At 43.6% G+C, this 21,999-nt stretch overlaps 1 long non-coding RNA gene across 4 annotated transcripts in view; it reads right to left on the bottom strand.

Annotated features, from left to right (window-relative positions):
* LOC143996945 (uncharacterized) overlaps window positions 1–21,999 on the bottom strand; it is a 424,914-nt gene that overhangs the window by 41,493 nt on the left and 361,422 nt on the right. The gene's annotated exons all lie outside the window — the stretch shown is intronic.

Genomic DNA, 21,999 nt, shown 5'->3' with positions numbered 1-21,999 from the left:
TGAGGGCACAAACAGCACGAACCAAAAGGCAGTCCAAAAAATGAAAATTACAGTACAAGATCTGCATGAAGAAAACAATTCTCAGCAGTGCCTGCTTGTCACAAAGCGACAATTAGCTTTTAATATTTTACAGAATTGTCTTTATAATTAGGAAGCTTAATAAGACAGTTTTGCAAATAAACAAACTGGATCTGTGACTAAAATCAAAACAAGGCAAGTGGGTGGAAAGGAAGCTTTCTTTAATCTTACAGAGGCGGTTGTGCTATAGCTGTAGGGAAAAATTAAGTGCTTCGCGGTTTGAAAAAATAACAATAATGCTGAACAGGATCAAAAAAGATAATGTGACTCTATTAAAGAGACACTGTCACCTTGCCCAATCAGAATTAAAGCTCCGCTCCCTATTCCTAGACGACTTTATACTCACCTCTCTAGGGCCCCCTTACTGCTGCTTCTTCTCTGACTGTCACTGCAAAATACCTCCCATGATGCAATGCTTGGACCCAGCGGCCCAAGCACAGTCACATGATGGGGCTATGACACTCCGATCCCAGCCGCCATCTGGTATTTTGGTTCTAACTGTGACAGAAGAAGGAACAGTTGGGGGCTACAGAACAGGTCATATAGTGGCCAGCGGGGGGAGGGGGATTTACATAGACATTGTTCCCTGAATGGGCAAGGTGACAGTGGGGTTGATTTACTAAAGGCAAATCCAGTTTGCACTACAAATGCACCGCAAGTACACATGGAAGTGCATTGGCTGTAGATCTGAGGGGTAGATCTGAAATGAGGGGAAGCTCTGCTGATTTTATCATCCAATCATGTGCAAGCTAACATGCTGTTTTTTATTTTCCTTGCATGTCCCCCTCAGATCTACAGTGACTGCACTTCCAAGTGCACTTTCAGTGCAAAGTGGAGTTACCTTTAGTAAACACCGTAAGTGTCTCTTCAAACCAGATGAAATTACATTATGATGTGCCCCATAGAAAGGTGGAGCTTTCCTGTACCACTTTTGAGCTACTTATGTGCTGCTATGCTAAATAAGTTAAATAGATGTGCAATAAAAGCGAACTGCTGCAACCACTATTATAGTAAACGTTAAAACACTAAAGGAAAAAATGTATAAAAGAAAATGGTGCGTTGTTCAATCCAAAATCATAAGTCCTTACTCATCACAGGGCTTTAACATTGATCATGTGAATAAGTGGGGTAACTAGAACCTTCAGGGCCCAGATACAAGAAACCATGAAGGGCCCCCCTGACAGGGCCCTTTCCTCCGATCTCGGCGGCGGAACAACAGGGTCCGGTCACATGTGGGTGGCTGCATATAAAGGAACCGATTTCTCCATTTCCCCCAACTTCTCCTCCTCTCTCTTCTGCAGGTATTCAGCAGCTGCAGGAGGAAAATGGAGAGATCGGTTCCTCTATGTCGGTTTTTCTCAATCTTTTTCCAGTCAGGGCAACCTTGAAGTATACCCCTAGGTGAATGGGGCTGCACTGTAACCACTCTGCAACTGTGTGCATTGCATGCATTTGCAGCATAGTGATGATGCATTTAAGGTGTTAAAACAGGCGATGAGGAGGCAAAATATTGCCTCTTTACTGGCTGTCAAATGCCTCTGAAAAGCGATCTGAGCATGGATCGCTGTTCAGAGGAACAGCATTTTTTTGCTGGTACTATGAACAAGCAAGAAAAAAAAAGCAGTTCTGATTGTACACATATAGGGGGTCAGGATTAAAAGCGCATACATACATGTAAACACACACACACACACACACACATACATACACATATATAAACACACACACACACACATAATACACACGCATATACTGTATATATACACACACACATACATACATACACATATATAACCACACACACATAATACACATGCATATACCGTATATACACACACACACACACATATATATATATATATATATATAGAAAGGCCAGTATGGTGGCCTGAAATTATGGGTGGAGCCCGGTGGATATAAGCAGCCGTTCGCCCATCCTTCCTCGTCGGTTCCAGTGCGCGATATCTGATACGTCAGATATCAAGGGCCGACTATCCAGACCAGACGCAGTGAGCCTGTTCGTCAGCTCCCGCGTTATTCGTCTCCAATTTTTTGACAAACCGTCTCTCATCCATCAGCACCCGTAGGTTTTCGCCGTCGGAGTGTCGTTGTACCCGTCGAATTTGTCGCTACGCCTCGGGCCGGCTGTCGCAGGTAGGGCTTCGGCACCCTCTTTTCATTATGTTTTCGATGTACCGTCATCATGCTTATACTCACGAGCCGCTCGGTCCTTTCATATCGAATGTTTTCGGTGGCCTCGTACGCATGTCACTATGTTCTACTTTCGATGTAGTCGTTATCATCATTCGACACGTTCGATTTTGCCACGTCAGGCGATTCATTCGCAGGTACGGCAGTCGAAATCGTTCGACTGCCCGAGCATTTCTATTTGTAGCGGTCGAATCGTTCGACTCACAGCCGACTGCTTGTTACGACAAGGCAAACAGTCCGCACGTTTCGCTTGGTCCACTCCAGTTCGAATATGTCTCTTCATTTATGCAATTGTGTTATGTGTCTCATTTGTCATCTCGTTTCATTCATTTCAGTCCCAGTCATTTCTACTGTCTCAAAATCATTTCTGTCACTAGTCGCGCTCCGGCGCGAATCCTGTCGCACCTCCGGTGCACCGATTCGCTTTGAAGTGCCCCAGGGTTCGGCCTCATTTCTGTACATGCTCCAGAGACTGAATCACTCGCAGGATCACGCACGGTCCCCGATTCTTGTCTTTGTCATGGCATACCATTTCTGTCACTTATTACGCTCCAAATCGAGTCTTGTCGCATTTCTCTATGCACTGATTCGTCCTGGTGCGCCCAGCTGCTACGCCTCATTTCGGTACATGCCCCAGAGACGGATTCTCTTGTAAACCTACAGATCAGTCCTTGAATCCTGTCTCTGTCATGGGACATCATTTCTGTCACTTATTACACTCCAATTTGAATCCTGTCGCATATTGTTATGCACCGATTCATTCTGGTGTGCCCAGCTGCTACGCCTCATTTCAGTACATGCGCCAGAGACGGATTCTTTGTTGCTACCATCAGTCCAGTCGTTGATTCCTGTCTCTGTCATGGGATATCACTTCTGTCACTTATTACGCTCCGATTCGAATCTTGTTGCATTTATTGGATGCACCGATTCGTCCCGGTGTGCCCAGCTGCTACGCCTCATTTCAGTACATGCTCCAAAGACAGGATTCATCTGTTAGGTGCATGGGCTCGTCTTCTGATTCCAGTCTTTGTCATGGGTTTCATTTCATTTCACCTATCACGTTCCGGTACGAATTAATCACATTTACGATCCAATTCGTCCCGGCGTGCCCCAGGATTGGCCTCATTTCAGTACATGCTCCAGTTTCCGTTTCGTGCTCGGTCGCAAGTCTGTGGCATGGCGATTCGGATCTCTGTCATGGCAGATTTACTCATTTCACGGTCACGTATCGCTTCCCGCTTCGAGTCCAGTTGATTCTTCAATGTTGGATTCCTATCGGGGGGCCCTTGCTCGTCAGCCTCATTTCACAAAAAAAAAAAAAAAAAAAAAGGGGGAAAAGAGGGGGGAAAATATATATATAATAAAGGGGGTAGGGGGGAAGAGAAGAGAAATTTCATCTGTTTCTTTCATTGGTGTCATTTTCCATCTCATGTCTGAAGTCTCACCTCCACTGTTAGCTAGCCTTCATCAAGTGCGAGTCTCAAACAAAAAACTTCACCTTCATCTCCTCAGGTCAGTCGAGTTCAGTAGGTCCAGCCTGCACCTGGTCGGACGGTGCCTCCTTCGGTAAGCATAAATCATCTAGGGGGAAAAAACGCCCTTCAGCAAGCATCCTTCCTTAAAACAGGTATTTTTGTAGGAGTCTCCAACCAGTTATAATCCATGTCACCCCTTGTAGGTCCGTATTAGGAGAAAACCCGGATCAGAGGGCGTAGCCTCATCAGACCCACGTTCTGTTACCATGTCCCAGGCTGACAGCGAGGACCTCACGGCTCCATTATCCCCATCCGTTTCAGAAAACGGCAGTCAAAGGGCCTTCAGAGCATGGACCATTCCCAGGCTGACAGCCGAGCTGAGACGCAGGGGCGTCCCCTTTCCAGCAACAGCCAGAAAGGCAGAGCTTTTCCGGCTCCTGTTTCCTCCCCCCGCGGTGGTGGAGGCTTCGGCTCAGCAGGCCTCATTGGGCTCCATCGCCTCCTCTATCTCGCAGCTCCACACCCTGGTGTCGTCCCTCACTACCTCGATGTCTGATCTACAGGGCCGAGTGGCCCTCCTCGAGACCCACCCCTCTGTTTCTCCGCCAGAGCCAGCATCCCAGCCAGCTGTTAGTCTTCCCGCAGGTATCTCCGGAGGTGCACCAATAGTGTACCCATCTCATTTGGTGTCAGCAAACATCAGAAAAGATATATTAGAGGGCAAGGACGTCAACTTGGCTTCTCTTCTGATCTCGATTCACGAGCTGGCAGAGAATAAGGCATATACTTGGGGGGACGTATCAGTGGTCCTCAAGGCCAAGGATCCCAGACTAGACAGGAAACTCTCTATCACCGAGTTTTCCCTGGCCTTCGGCATGATGAGGGATATCATTTGCTCAGCCTCCCCTGGCAGAAGGGAGGAGCTAGATCGGTACCTCCATGTGGTAGTTGACCTGGGGTACAAGTACGGCGGGTTTTCATTCTATGACTATCACCGCTCCTTCTCCGCTAGAGCAGCTGCCAGGCTCTCCCAGTTCCAGACCCCTACGGACTGGAGCACCATGGACACCGAACTGTTTTGCCGCCACTTCGCGGGGCTACGGTCTCCTCTGTGTGCAATATGCCAGTCAGCAACACATACTGCGGCCTGGTGCGCTACCTCAGTGGCAGCCTCTCCCTTCGACGGTCCATCTACCTCGGGTACCGCTCAGAGCCTGCAAGCACCAACTCGCCCGCCACAGACCGATAAGCTAGGGCGCCCAGTTAAGACCATGGGCGGTGCTCCGATCTGCAACAACTACAACAGCGGGTCGTGTAACTTCAGTCAGTGTAGGCTGCTCCATGTGTGCACCCAGTGCCATAGAGCTCACCCCCGGCTCATGTTTGAGGTCAAGCAGCTCAAAAGGTCCTGACTGAGCCGGCTAAATGTCGCATGGCTTAGTGTCTACCTTTCCAGTCATCCTACCCCCTCACTGTCCACCTTCCTCGTCCAGGGCTTCACAGACGGCTTTCACACTGGACTTGTCTCTCTCCCTCACTGCACGCATGAATGCCAGAACCTACGGTCAGCAGCCACGGATGAACTAGCCATCGACCAACTACTGCAATCTGAGCTAGATCAGGACTTTGTCATCGGCCCTTTTGAACAGCCCCCTTTCAGCACCTGGCGAGTCAGCCCTATTGGGCTTGTCAAGGGCAAGTTCTCTAATAAACTCAGATTGGTTTATGATTTGTCAGCGCCTCATTCCTCCACGGTTCCCAGCCTCAATTCCCTTATTCCCTCTGAGGAATTCTCCCTTAAATATGCATCAGTAGACATGGCCATCCAGGCCATTCTTAAAACAGGCACAGGTACCTGGCTTTCCAAAGCCGACATCTCAAACGCTTTTAAACTTCTTCCCATCCATCCGTCCCTCTGGTGCTGGCATGGAATCAAGTGGAGGCAGCGGTACTACTTTGCCACTAAACTCACGTTCGGGTCCAAAAGTAGTCCTTGGCTCTTCGACACCTTCGCGCAGGCTCTTGCTTGGATCCTGTTACACGTAGCCCAGTGTCAGGAAGTCATTCATTATCTGGATGACTTCCTGCTGATAGAGCCACCCGGCTCTCCTCCACGAGATCTGGGTAAGTTGAGGGTAGTCTTCAATAATCTTAATGTCCCCATCGCCGAGCACAAGGTGGAGGGTCCGTCGCAGGCTATCACCTTCCTCGGGGTCAGCCTAGACACCAACACTATGCAGGCCAGCCTTCCCCCGGATAAACTGACCCGCATCAGGACGGTCCTGAGGGACTTCACTCATGCCAGAACTTGTACCAAGAGACAACTTCAGTCCCTTCTTGGTATGCTTAATTTTGCTATGCGCATCATCCCCCAGGGGCGCTCGTTCGTGTCACGCCTGTTAGCCTTGTTATCCCACTCTCAGGACCCGGAGCAAGTACTCAGCCTGGATTCCGCGGCTATGGCAGACCTAGCCATGTGGGAGGAATTCTTATCTTCTTGGAACGGAGTGTCCCTGTTCGTCCCCTCCGTGTCCGCCCTTTCACCTCGGGTGGTGACCGACGCGGCGGCCTCCACGGGCTTTGCAGCGATCTTTGGCAACCTCTGGCTCGCAGCCCCCTGGCCTCCACAGATACTGGCTATTCCTGGCTTCACTGAGACGTCCTCCCTGTTTGAGCTATATCCCATTGTAGCCGCTGCACACACCTGGGGCCGCAGCTGGTCGGGCCAGACGGTGGTCTTTTCTACAGATAACCTGGCCACTGCGGAGATTGTTAATAAAGGCAGGTCCAGGTCTCTACAGATTATGTCCTTCCTGCGGCGACTGACTCAGCTCTCATTATTGTTTCAGTTCAACCTTCATTGTTCCTTTGTTCCCGGCAAATTTAATCAGGCGGCGGATGCTCTCTCCCGCTTTAACTTTGTTTCATTTTTTAATCAGGTACCCGGAGCCGAACTAACATCAGCAGCTATCCCGGACTGGTCTCAACTGATCTTGGATTAGCCCCACACTTGTCAGCAGCAACGCAACTCATCGATCACTCCCTCTCAGACAATACCCGCAAGGCCTATCAGTCGGCCTGGAGGGCCTTTAGTCGCTTCACATCATCTCACAATACAGAGTCCTCCCGGGTCAAACAAGTCCTTGCCTTCCTTTCCTACTGCCATTCGGACTTGGCATTATCCTTCAACACAATCCGGTTGTACTTGGCCGGGGTACAACACTTCACGTCCCTCCAGGACCCTACCAAACCCTCCTTATTTACCTTTCACGCCGTCCGGGCTCTCATGCGCGGCATTCAGAAACGTCGGCCAGTTTCCAGCGTCAAACGGCTGCCCATCACAGGCGAAGTGTTCAGGGACATGTCAGACATTTTGGCCTCTTCACCTTTCGGTCTCCATGTCAGTGTCGTCCTGCAAGCAGCCATACATCTGGCCTTCTACGGCTTCCTGCGCCCAGGCGAGTTTACCTGCAGTAGCCCCTCGGCACGTATGCTGTGCAAGCACCATCTAGTCAGGTTCGAGGACCACTTCATCTTGCACTTAGCGGTTTCCAAGACACAGCAGCTTGGCCCAGGGACGGACATACATTTCTATAAGACCTACAACCGCTGGTGTCCGGTTACTGTCCTCTCCCGCTTGTTGACCCTTTTGGCCGATCAACCAGGGACTGGCCCACTTCTACCCTTTCACTCAAAACCTCTCAACGCAGCCCAGTTCATGGAGCATGTCAGGATACTCCTGGGCATCCTTCACCTCAATCCTGCGCACTACTCAGGACATTCGTTTCGCATCGGGGCAGCTTCAACAGCCTCCCGCCAAGGGGTCCCGGTCCATGTTATTAAAAAGTTGGGTAGATGGAAGTCCTCCTGTTTTGCACGTTACGTACCCAATCCGCAGATTGAGATGGCCCAGGCCTTTGTCAAGCTTACCCAGTAACAGTCTGTGTTCAATAAAATGCTTCCCCTACCTGAGTGTTTTGCCCCCTTATTTTGGTATACCGTACGTTAGACCAAGGCACACTTTCAGGTCCATTTCAAGTAAGCGAGTTTATGTTATCCTTGTCTGTCATCCTTATCCGTATCGGTCAGAGGGCTCTACACCATAAATAGAAAGGCCAGTATGGTGGCCTGAAATTATGGGTGGAGCCCAGTGGATATAAGCAGCCGTTCGCCCATCCTTCCTCGTCGGTTCCAGTGCGCGATACCCGCCCACCCGCCCCTTTTATCAGGCCTTTACTCTAGCACACTCCTCATATGAGTACTCATTTCACCCATTTCATATTTATTTCATTTTAAGGTATGCCCCCTTATTTTGGTATACCGTACGTTAGACCAAGGCACACTTTCAGGTCCATTTCAAGTAAGCGAGTTTATGTTATCCTTGTCTGTCATCCTTATCCGTATCGGTCAGAGGGCTCTACACCATAAATATATATATATATATATATATATATATATATATATATATATATATATATATATATATATATATATATATATATATATATATATATATATATATATATATATATATATATATATATATATATATATATATATATATATATATATATATATATATACACACACACACACACACATATATATATATATATATATATATATATATATATAAATGAGGTATAACTATGACCTATGGGTCACCCACTCAGCGCCACCTCAGTCCCACAGTGCCAGCAGCAGGAAGATGTGTTGAACTATTCGATATCATATGTCGATGTCTCAGACATTAAAAAAAAATAAAGTCAATTTATAGATAAATAAACATATAAAATTACCAATATAAAATAGAGATGAAATCCAAACATAAAATAAGACTAAGCAGCTGTTTAAGTAAATATAAATAAAGTATTACAGTAGTATAGCCAGAGCTAAAGTCCTCCTTGCATCAGATAAATACTAAAACAGCGCTAAAACGAAAATAAAAATAGAAATAAAAAATTGATGGTAATGAAACCATAGGGCAATGGCAAACACCATGGCCAACCGTCTTTATGTAGCAGATGGATATGTGGACAGTTCAGATAATCCACAGTCACTTTTCTCCTAGCGTGCGCCTTCCAGAGTAAGAGTGCATTTATCCACCTCGTGAAGCACACACCCCTCTGGAGTACAAACTCACCAGATGCCGCTAGAAATAAAGCCTTGTATCTGTGTCCAATCACCACTCTGTGCTGACACCACACTTATCCAGAAGGTCCACTGGTATAGGTACTCCGATTGTATCATAAAACACAATGATAGATGTACATAGCGTGTTTAATATAATGCAACATACCCATACAGCAGAAACCCCCCTTAATCCTAGCTGCTTACATTTAAAATGCAATCAACAAGCATAAAGAAATACAATAGAGGGCACTATTACCATCACCAGCCATCCGCTGGAAGTGTGCATCAATTGCCCTCTGTTGAAGTCCAACGACGAAACCGGTCAGGGCCTGACCAGCACGGAAACCGGAAGTGACGTTGTGTGCTCCACCACGCTCTGCCTTCTACCCGGAAGTGTAATACAGTGTCTGCAAGGAACAGCACACTTCCAGCGGATGGCTGGAGATGGTGATAGCGCCCTCTATTGTATTTCTTTATGTTTGTTGATTGCATTTTAAATGTAAGCAGCTAGGATTAAGGGGGGTTTCTGCTGTATGGGTATGTTGCATTATAATAAATAGGATTACGCTATGTACATCTATCGTTGTGTTTTATGATACAATCAGAGTACCTATACCAGTGGACCTTCTGGATAAGTGGGGTGTCAGCACAGAGCGGTGTTTGGACACAGATACAAGGCTTTATTTCTAGCGGCGTCTGGTGAGTTTGTACTCCAGAGGGGTGTGTGCTTCACGAGGTGGATAATTGCACTCTTACTCTGGTGGAAGGTGCACGCTAAGCCCCTGTACACACGGTCGGAGATTTTGCCAACCAAATCCGTCGGATTTTGCCCGTCAGATTTAGTCCGGCGGATTGTGTCCAAAACTGTTGCATACACACGGTCGGGCCAAGTTGGCGAAAAATCTGATCTTTCAGAACGTGATGACGTAATTTAGTTACGATGGGACTACATTCAGGCTAGTAGCCAATAGCTTTGATGTAGGAATTTGATCTGAGCATGCGTGGCACTTGGTCCGATCAAAATGCTATACACATGATCGGATTAGGTCCGACCGGCCCAGTTGGTCGGGAAATATTTCCAACATGTTGGAAAATTGGGTCGGACGGAGATTCGGAAGGAATCAGTTCGATGCATACCACACACAGTCGGATTATCTGACGACGCGGTCCGATAAGACGCATTCCGACAGATTCTCCGACCGTGTGTACAGGGGCTAAGAGAAAAGTGACTGTGAATTATCTGAACTGTCCACGTATCCATCTGCTACATAAAGACTGTTGGCCGTGGTGTTTGCCATTGCCCTATGGTTTCATTACCATCAATTTTTTATTTCTTTTTTTATTTTAGCGCTGTTTTAGTATTTATCTGGTGCAAGGAGGACTTTAGCTCTGGTTATATATATAAAATAAATACACACATATATATAAATGTACATATGCATACATATAAACACAAGCGCACACACACATACACACACACATACATACATGCACACACATACATACACACACACACACACAAACTCACACACACACAGACATGCATATATACGTGCGCATGCACGCACACATATACACACACATACAGTAGATAGATAGCCTTATAAAAAACGGCAGTGGTTTACCTTACCTCTTTGTGATGGGTACTGCACTGTAGGGGGAGACAAAGTGCACAGCACACACTGTGCTTTCACTGTAGGTCAAATCAATGTGAACAGCTCCAGCACAGTGCCAATTACAGTTCAGCTTAGGATCAGGGAGCTCGGTCTCATCCACCCTTGCTGCTCCTTCTACTGAGGTATGCAGGGGGGCCTCAAGAGCCCCCTGCAGCAAGGGGCCCGGTCACCATGGCGACCTCAGCGACCCCTATTCTTCCACCACTGATGTAAATACAACATCAATTTTCAAATCCCATATAATATTTTATAAAAAAAAAAAGTTAAGTTATAACATATGCATATACAATCATAGTGAACATCCAAAAAGCACCTATAGTGATAAAGTTCACTTCAAGGACACAAAAACAAATGATGCAGTGTGAAGAATGTGATGTTCATCTCTGAAAAGACAACTGTGTGTTAAAATGCCATCACCAGACACCTCTGCCAGCAATGCCTGCTCACCTTACTGTTCCATTACAGGTCATGCCGCACCTTTAAAGGAGTAAAGGCAGAAGGTTTTTTGCATTCTATGCATTAAGATAAAAAAAAAAAACTTTCTGTGTGTAGCAGTCCCCCCAACACCCCCCAATTACCTACCTGAGCTCCTTCACTTTACAGCAATGTCCACAATCTCCTTAGCCATCCAGTACACTCCTCCTGATTGGCTGAGACAGAGCGTCTGCGCCATTGGTCAGTCAGCCAATCAGGGGCGCGAGGGGGCGGGGCCAGGTTGGGGCTCCGTGTCTGAATGGATATACGGAGCTCTGACTCAGCTTGGAGTCCCACTTGTAGTAAGCTGCTGGCTGAGGGGCACTTAAAGGAGGGAGGGGCTAGGAGAAGCAAAGAGGGACCCGAGAAGCGGTGGATCTGGGCTGCTCTGTGCAAACCAACTGCACAGAGGAGGTAAGTGTAACATGTTTGTTATTTAAAAAAAAAAAAAGACTTTAAGATGTTATCCTGTTGGTCTGGTTTACCTCTGGTCTAGTTTTAATCCTCTTTTGATATGTCTTTAAGACTGGACTGGCACCGCTGGAAAACAAGTGCTTGGTGTATAATAGAATAGATTCATAGTAAAATGCCTAATAAAATAATATCTTTTTAATGATTAAGAACACTTACATCAATACTACTTGGTAAAAACGTGTAAAACAATCCACAAACAGCAAATCACCTCCTCAACTCAGAACTTCTGGGTCCTAGAGACACTGGAAGTGACATCACTGGCTCCGCCCGATGTGTTGCGTCACTTGTCACAAGACTTCCTCAGGGTCACTCACAGATGGACATCATGTTCTTCACATTGCATCGTTTGTCCTTAAAATGGACTTTATTACCATAGGAGTTTTTTGAACTATGACTATGATTGTTTCCTGTACTATTTATACAAAAAAAAGAAAAATCCCAATAAATGTTTGCTGCATAGCTTGTATAATTTATACAATACAGTATATAGTCTCACAGCACTACACATTACCAGATTTCAAATTGTATGTTTTTAAAGTAAACCTCTTTTCATAGAAATATGGTTACTTATTTTTACAGAGGTTGCTAGCTCTCTGGCTATCATACATATCCAAGCACTTTCTATTAACTCTGTAGAAATAAGAAGAGGTAGCCTGGCCACCGCACACCTAGCCCAGCCCAAGTGGTTAGCAGTTAATAGCAGTCTCAGCCACAACGATACAGCAGCAGTTTTTTTCCTTTTATGATAAAGTTTTTAAACAAAAAAAAGCTGACCATTTAAGCACCTCTGTCAGTAATAAATGGTTTATCTCAACCCTCTAACTGTCACTTTTGCTGAACAGCTTGATCTTTTTAATGAAGTTGAAAACTAACAGACTTACTGGCCAGATCATTAGGTGAAAATAAAGAATAAAACAAATGCAGCCACTGCGTCTAAAAAGTGTAAGCTGAAATATATTAAATGTTTTTTTCTTAGCTTTGATACTACTTTAAGAATTTAGTATTCTTCATGGAATGGACATTTTCACAGTGAAAGGTTTCTTTGGGGAACAATAGACATTCAGATGAAAAAATCCATTTAGCCTTCTCTTTTAAAGTCTACAGGATGCCAAAAGCCTTCAAGTTACTTCCTTATCACAGGCAATCATTAAATGTACTTTATGTGAGCACCCAGAACCCATAGCTAGGAAAGACCCAGATCCCTTCAATCCCTCCTGTGTCGCTCTACGTGTGACCTCTGGTTATCGGTGAGCTGAATAGAGAACACAGCCTCATGTATGAAAGTGTCAGATCTTATGTCTTTCAGTACACTCAGCTTTAGCACACAGAGACACATGAATAAACACTTATTCAAGATTTCATGTTAGCTTTACTCATAGAGCACTGAGCACAAATTAAATGTCGAGTGACATTTCATTATTGTTCCAAGGGCCTAATTACAAGAAGCCTCTACACTCTCCACTAAAGTCCCACTATCGTCAGTCTGCCAAGTCACAACGGTACAAAAAAATCTGTACTGTCACCACGCAGATGCAGAAAAATATGCCTATGAATGACCACTTCATCCATCAAGGCATTTTGATATTTGCAAAACTAATCATAAGAGCCAACCCACTGTTTTCATCAGGGCTGAGGGCTCTAAAACGGGTTATAATTATAAAAAAAAAATCCTCATTCTTTAAAGCGGGATAGACAGACAGCATAGCGCTTGTGCTGTGTCATTTGTCCCGCTCTATGTTCTAAAAATCCTGGTTGATCCTGCCTGTTCCTGTGTCTCCCTATGTAAACTAGACATGTGCACACTGAAATATTTTGTTTCGGAATTTTGTTTTCGTCTGAAAAATAAATTTATTTAGTTACCCCCAAAAATTGTTTTTATTTATTTTGTTTTGTTAAAAAATGCATTCGTCCAAAAATCCAAAATAATTAAGGTTGAATCTGTCGTTGAAGGCTTATGGTGTCTGTCGAATGTTCTAAGAAGATTCAATGGAGCAGCTAAACTGTACGACGTCGCGATCGTACATTTCCGGTCGAATATTCCGCCTACAAGCTATAGTAGAATTCTAATGTTGTATGACACTAGTAATAATTATATGTATTAATTATTATTACTAGTCAACCAACATTAGAATTCTTCTATAGCCTTGCAGCGACTGCTTCGTCGAATCTTAATGTTGAATCTTTTCTCTCTATGTCGAATAATCTTGGACTAATAGAGTTAGGTTAGACACAGACACACAGGAGCACACCTCCAGCTCTGCAACTCTTATTGGCCCTCTTATGACTCATCCCCCTCCCTTCCTGGCAAACTTTCAGCGTGAGAGAGAAGGCTGTACCTAGGCTAATTACCAGACAAGAAAGAGGAAGTGGGCTGTGTAAGGTATTTATTGGCAGAAAAAAAGATTTTTTACTATCTAAATTTAAAACAACAAGGGCAGAGTATTTAAAGTGGAAGTAAACCCTTCTCTCGTTTTCAGTCAAGGAAGCTGCCATCTTGGCCTCTAATGATTCTTCAACTCCCATAATGCTGCACATGTGATCAGTTATGAAACCAGCCATTGGATGGTTTGAAAGTTTGGTTGAGAGCACAACCAATGTGAAAGTTAGCATTTCCGGCATGCCGGGAATGTAAGTGTTTTTTGAAACTGGATTTACTACCGCTTTAATAGATGGAAAGTTGGAAAAATGACTGAAGGTCTGCTTTAAAGGGCTGGGCGGAGGTGGCAGGAATGGGTTAAATAAAAAATAATGATACATTTTATGATTTTTTCTATAGCTATTCTATTCCTAGTTGCATATATGCAAAAATAAACCAAGCTACTGATATCTTTTGTTGGATACATTCCAATGAATAAATATTATAGCTGGCTAGTGTAACTTCACCTATAGCTGTCCAGCTTTCCTTTAAGTCATCCAGGTCTACTAGTACTGTGTGGCCAATGGCTATAGTCGAGAAGTGTCAGAAGGATATAAATAAAGGAGTATCTGGGGGTTCTTGGAAGAGTCACTTGTGGACTGATGTTCAGCAGGTGAGTAGCCAAATCCAGAGGCAGGTAAAGGTCAGGAATATTCAGGATCAGGAGTGTAATCCAGGGACTGGCAAAGATTAGGGCAGGTGGCAGATAATAGTACCCAGACACAGATCAGCAAGGTCAGAAGTGTAACCACGGGGCAATTATTGCAGAGAAGGCTTTCTTGTTCAGGTCGGCCTTTTCAGCAGCATTGGATGTGCAGCCTGGGAATGAGTCACTGGAATCTTGCAAAGGCTAAATTGCGGGCTGCCAGGAGGCCATGATTGGGGGTGTGTGATCACATCACAGAGGTAGTGCCCCGTACACAAGAGCAGAATTTCCGTCAGAAAAATCTTGCAAGGAATTCTGCTCAAGCTTGGCTTGCATACACACGGTCACACAAAAGTTATCTGAACTTTTGACCGTCAAGAACGCAGTGACGTACAACACTACGACAAGCCAAGAAAATGAAGTTCAATGCTTCTGAGCATGCGTCAAATTGTTTCCGAGCATGCATGTTTTTTTGCATGTCGGAATTGCATACAGACTAATAGAATTTCCGATAGGAACTTTTTCCGACTGAAAAACAGAGAACCTGCTCTCAATCTTTTGCTGGCGGGAATTTCACTAGAAAAAGTCTGATGGAGCATACACACGGTTGGAATTTCCGACCAAAAGCTCACATCGGACTTTTGTTGGTGGAATTTCAGATCGTGTGTAGGTGGCATAAGTGAGACATCTGACAAGTACCTATAAGGACTGGTGATGATGATTTTGACAATCTGGAGAGGGCACAATGGGGACATTTTGGGCAATTCAACATTCATGGTAAAAAGTTAAGGAAACCAATGTTCTAGAACAGTCATTCTAAACCAGGGTTCCTTCAGAGGTGGCTAGGGGTTCCTTGAGCTGTGGCTGATTTACCTCCTGTTTGATGGTGCCTAGATAGTTCTGAGCCAATGCCACTTGGAGGAGCCAGTGGTATGACACCAATGATCTTTATAGCTCTCTGTAAGGGGGTCATTCTTACCACCACTGTAAAAAAGGGCATTTTTCTCACTGAACACCAAAGTAAGGGGCATTGTTACTACTTACCCCCAATGAATGGGTTTTATCAGGAGTTCCCCGAGACCTGAAAATTATTTTAAGGGTTCCCCTGGGGTAAAAAGGTTGAGAAAGGCTGTTCTAGAAGATCATGTCATAAAGACACACAGATTGTCACAGCATTAAAGTTTCTTGCTATTAAAGAGGGAAAGCTAAACAACATTACTGGATCTGCCTTTTCTCTACGGAAAAAACTGTGATTGGCTGAAAAAAAATCCAGCACAACAATTCACAGTTTCTTCTGAAATCAGTCAATTTTCAGCTGAACTGGGCATCACTTCATATCTATAGATACCTTTCATTTATTGCATAAGTACTGTCGAACCATGAAAAATGTGCTATAATTGGTACCTTAGACTGTCCATATATACCAATACTACAGAAAGAATTCGAATATGACTCAGTGATTTCTCTTCAGCGACCACACATTTTTCACAATCAAGCAACAGCAGTGCAGTTTATTATAATAAGCTCAACCTGCCAGCAGCTATTTTGAAACACCGATCTATAAATATTGTGTATCATTTCACAGCACTTACATAATTTGAAAAATGCTATTATTATTATCGGGCAAATACAAGAATTTGTGGGGAAATGTGTTTGATATTTCAGTGCCTTAATATAATGCTAATTTCATTTTATGGTTAACTATATTTAAGATTTATATCAATTGAGATCAATATTTTCCAACATAAATGCCTTAAACTCTTTTATGAGTGAGTAATAGAGCGTTGTGACAAGGTAATTTAATAATTTTATGTTTGCTGGATCTTCACTTCATGCTGTTCTTGGCAATATTTTAGATGACATATGATCTATTTCTGTCTTTCCTCAGTCAGTGATGCAATTTGCTCCAGTTCCCATAAGAAGTGTCATACTACAAAGAACAAAGTTTGCTTACTTTTCTAACAAAGTGACCTGAATTAACCGCTTCAGCCCGGAAGATTTTACCTTCTTCCTGACCAGAGCACTTTTTGCTATTCAGCACTGCGTTGCTTTAACTGGCAATTGTGCGGTCGTGCGACTTTGCACCCAAACAAAAAGTCCTTTTTTTTCCCACAAATAGAGATTTCTTTTGGTGGTATTTGATCACCTCTGTGGCTTTTAATTTCTGCGCTATAAACAAAAAAGCAGCGAAATAAAAAAAAAAAAAAACGCAATATTTTTTACTTTTTGCTATAATAAATATCCCCCAAAAATATATAAAAATAACAATTTTTGTTCCTCAGTTTAGGTCAATATGTATTCTACATATTTTTGGTAAAATCGCAATAAGCGCATATTGATTGGTTTGCGCAAAAGTTATAGCGTCTACAAAATAGATTTATGGCATTTTTATTATACATTTTTTTAAATTAGTAATGGCGGCAATCTGCAAATTTTTTCATGACTGCGACATTATGGCGGACACATCGGACACTTTTGACACTATTTTGGGACCATTGTCATTTATACAGCGATCAATGCTATAAAAATGCACTGATTACTGTATAAATGACACTGGCAGGGAAGAGTTAACCACTAGGGGGCGATGAAGGGGTTAAGTGTGTTCTAGGGAGTGATTCTAGCTGTGGGGGGGTGGGCTTCAACTCATATGACAGTGATCACTGCTCCTGAAGACAGGGAGCAGTGATCTCTGTCATGTCACAAGGCAGAACGGGGAAATGCCTTGTTTACATAGGCACTTCCCCGTTCTGCGGTTCCGTGACACGATCGCTGGGAGACCGGCGGACGCTGAGTTCGCCACTCTCGCGGGCACAGTCACGTTGTATACGGCGCATGCCCGCTAGCCCCGCCAATTAAAGGGGACGTACAGGTAGGCCCATTTGACCACCGCTGCCATTGTGCTGATGTATATCAGAGTACAGCGGTCGGCAAGTGGTTAATGACAGAGAAATGTTAAAAACAAAGATCTTTTCAAGAAAATTAAGAATTATAGGCAGCAGTAATCTAATTTGAAATAAAATGTTTTTTTTTATATATATTAAATATCATTTAAAGGCACAAATGCTCTTCACATAATGAGACAAAATATTTCTAATAATAAAATCCAGGCAGATCAAATAATTTTTTTTATTTACAGTTTTTTTTACAGTTATGTATTCATTAAAAAATAATGAAATATATGTTTCTTATAATTACTAAAATGTTATGAATTGGTCTTATGTTTATGTAGTACCCTCCTAGTTTAGAGCATTTAGAGAAATTTAGTTTGGCTCTCCTGTACTCAGGGGAGCAGGGGTTGATTATTTACGGCTGCTCAGTGTTTCACAGACTGCTGCTCTGCTGCTTCCCCCTGTCTTTTAGAGTTCTAGAAGTATAGTGGGAGGATGAGCAGAACAGGCAGCCTGAATATTTATGAACTCCAGCCAATCCCTAAAGAGGTGTGCCCAGAAGGTGGAAGGAGAGCCCATAAATAATATGAGGCCTGGGCAGCAGGGTGCAGTGTTTCTGGGTCCAGTCCAACAAGAGGAGACCCCTGTGTAGGGGGCACTGCCCCGGGGGCAGGAGTGTTAGAGAAGATTTTGTGAAGACACCAAGGTCTTAGCTAGGCTTAGCTTGGGGGGGGGGGGGTTCTATTCACAGATCCATTATCTAGGGATCAAGCTGGGTCAGGAGTAAGTTCATTGGAGAAAGCAAGGAAGAAGTTTGTGGGAAGTGGTCCAACTATCCTGAGGTAATGTGAGTCTACATCTACAGGAAAAAAAAATGATAAAAAAAACCCTAAACGCTACAAAGGTGGACTGTAACGGCCATAAAGTGGAGACATGTTTAAAATTCTATGAAGTTTAAAAGCTACACACTTTTCTTCTAAGCATTGTGGTTGGCCTGTTGACTACTTGGTCTGACTGGTTAACATTAATCCATTTGGTGTCTGAGTCCTGAGGAAGCCATTTTTCTTGGTGAAAAGTCGACCATCCAGATAACATAAGATCAATCCATTCAAACCCTGTATATCTTATTAACCACACACAATGTCTGATTATGTGTATTGTTCAGTCCCCCCTTTTTTGGGAGTGGACACTCGTTTTTTAATGATTTTAAATTGTACAATAAACTTTGTACAATTTTAAACATGTCTCCACTTTATGGCCATTACAGTCCACCTTTGTAGGGTTTAGTTTTTTTTTTTACTCTGGTACTTGCCCAATTATTGTCTAGATTTTTTAGTTAAGGCCTTATGAAGTCCCAATATATTCACTCGAGTGAGTCTACATCTCCCTCACTAGGAAAAAAAAGGTGGATATCGGCAGGAGGCAACCGGTGATCCTGTGGCTAAGTGAACCCCCAATGCTAAAGAAAAGTGTGTAGTTTTTAAACTTCTGATGGAGTACAAGTCACCAGCAGCATTAGGAATCCTGTGGGATATTTAGTGCAGCCAGCATCTTGTGTGGTAGTGCAGCCAGAAGTGTAGCCGCCAGTGTGTGAAGTGCAACCAGAGTCCTCAAATTGTTCAGCTGCAGTATCTCATGTTTAATCAAGCTCATGCTCTAATAAGCCCCCCCCCCCCCCCCCAAAAAAAAAAAAACAAGACTGTTTCATGAGCCAGTGGAAAAAGGAAAATGAAGAAAATGCTGTGTGATTGGCTAGCCAAAAAATTATTTTTCCATGGAGCTGGTGATGAATCTGCTCAGTGCAGGACTTTTAATTCACAAGAGAGTGGTATAGCAGCAGCAGCTATTTGTCCACCAAAAATGCTTGTTAGGTACTCCAGGAAAAATACAGGTAAAACTGTAGCTCATATAATGGTGATACCACAGCTGAAGATAGGAAGAAATGTTTGTGGGCATTGTGTGTTTGTTAGAAACCATTAAATCAGACCAGGACAGAAGTGCAGTTAAAATCACACTTATTTATTAATAATAATAATAATAATAATAATATTATTAATAATAGCAAAAGCTAAACAGAGCAATGTAGTCAAATCATAGCCAGAGTTCAGTAACTGGAACAGTTAGTCAAACAAGCCAGGATGTCAGGGAGCCAGAGATCAGCGTACTTCAGGACAGGCCAGGAAATCAGAAAATCAGCGTAGTGGAACAGCAAGCAGGATCAGGAACCAGAAGGGATGTCAGCCAAGCAAGTCTTCAACAGGTACACAGGAGAGAGTCTCTGGATGTGTTGACCAAGGCGAAGGCAGAGAGGAACTGAACAGCTTAACCACTTCAGCCCCCGGAAGGATTTACCCCCTTCCTGACCAGAGCGTTTTTTGCGATTTGGCACTGCTTCACGTTAACTGACAATTGCGCGGTCCTGCGACGTGGCTCCCAAACAAAATTGCCATCCTATTTTTCCCACAAATAGAGCTTTGGTGGTATTTTATCACCTCTGCATTTTTTATTTTTCGCGGTATAATAAATATCCCCCAAAAATATTTATATATTAAAAAAATTCCCTCAGTTTAGGCCGATATGTATTCTTCTACATATTTTTGGTAAAAAAATTGCAATAAGCGTTTATTGATTGGTTTGCACAAAAGGTATAGCTTCTACAAAATAAAGGATAGTTTTATGGCATTTTTATTAATTTTTTTTTACTAGTAATGGGCGGCGATCAGTGATTTTTATCGTGACTGTGACATTTTGGCGGAGACATCGGACAATTTTGACACATTTTTGGGACCATTGGCATTAATACAGTGATCGGTGCTATAAAATTGCATTGATTACTGTAAAAATGTCACTGGCAGTGAAGGGGTTAACGACTAGGTGGCAGTGTAGGGGTTAAGTGATCCTAGGGGCGTTTTTCTAACTGTATGGGGGCGTGGCTGTGTGTGACACCACACTGATCGCTACTCCCGATGACAGGGAGCAGACGATCAGTGTGCTGTCACTAGGCAGAACGGGGAGATACTGTTTACATCAGTATCTCCCCATTCTTGAACTCCGTGACACGATCGCGGGTATCCCCGCGGCGATCGATTCCACGGGACCTGTGACAACGGTCACGGAGCTTTCGGCAGGTGTGAGCACGGTGGGCAATTCAAAGTAACGTACAGGTACGTTACTTTGCCCAGCTGTGCCATTCTGCCAATGTATATTTACAGGAGCAGGTCGGGAATCAGTTAAGTAACCAGCAGGACTGACAAACAGGATATCATCATCAGGTGTGTGGAAAAGATTGGAGCTGGCAATTAACCGACAGCTGAGTGGCCTACTCTGAGAAGGAAGGGCTGAGCCCAGCCCTGACAGTGTTTCACACCTAGACCAATTAAATCACACTAGTGAAAGGCACCTCGTAGTTCCAAAATGTGACACCACTGATGAAAATGGAAGCAAAATATTTGTGTTTCTAGATCAACTAATTCTCACCAATGGAAGAATTATAGTTCAATAAAATGTAAGAGTTGTGGTGTACAGGTGGGGATGGTGTGGATAATCTTTAGCATCACATAATTGCCTTCCTTTTCATCTTTAGTTTAAGGATGCCTCATAACACCCAGTAAGGTACATTTTGTTAATGATGATGTCCTTTATGTTAATATTTTTCATTTCAACAACCTCCATTTTTTGTAGGTAACACATACTGTATACATACAATGATAGATATGTTTCAGTGAATATATAAAATATTACGTTTTATATTCATTTGGATACTATATATTATCAGAATACCATAGTCTTGCGGGTTGTACCTCCCCTCCGCGAGTGCCATGTTCTGTGGTCCCTGTAGGTCCCTATGTCCACCTGGGAGACTACTATACTATGAGACTACTTTAAAATGTAACCAAAATATTGTTAGAACATCATGATGTACCTTTAAAATCCAATGTTGGAAAGCAACAGAAATGTTCCTCTATTTGGGGTTGGTATGTGAGTGTTGTGGTTTAGCACTCAACTTATCCCAAAAATGCCACAATAATCATTATTTTAACTAAAATTTATATTACAGATTATTTTAGTGGTGCACCATTCTAGAAATGTCAGTTGGATGTCTGCCATTACCTAAGCCCTTGTACACACGGTCGGACATTCTGACAACCAAATCCGTTGGATTTTGTCCGACGGATTTTGTCTGAAACTGTTGCATACACACGGTCAGACAAAGTTGTCGGAAAATCCGATTGTACATAACGTGATGACTTTATTTTGTTACGAAGGGACTACGTTCAGGCTAGTAGCCAATAGCTTTGGTCTAGGAGTTTGATCTGAGCATGCGTGGTACTTTGTCCGTCAGAGTAGGCTACACATGATCGGAGTATGTCCGATCGGAGCATTTTGTCAGAAAATTTTACGGACAAGTTGGAAAACTTGGTCCGGCGGATACTCAGACGGAAACAGTCCGATGGAGACCACACACAGTCGGATTATTTGACAAAAGGGTCCGATAGGACACATTCCGTCGGAATCTCCGACCATGTGT

The sequence above is a fragment of the Lithobates pipiens genome, unplaced genomic scaffold, assembly GCF_037356315.1.
Source record: "Lithobates pipiens isolate NorthernLeopardFrog02 unplaced genomic scaffold, aLitPip1_a1.2 Scaffold_19, whole genome shotgun sequence".
Lineage (NCBI taxonomy): Eukaryota > Metazoa > Chordata > Amphibia > Anura > Ranidae > Lithobates > Lithobates pipiens.
The sequence above is the reverse complement of the archived record's forward strand: the minus strand, read 5'-3'. Positions and strand labels throughout refer to the sequence as shown.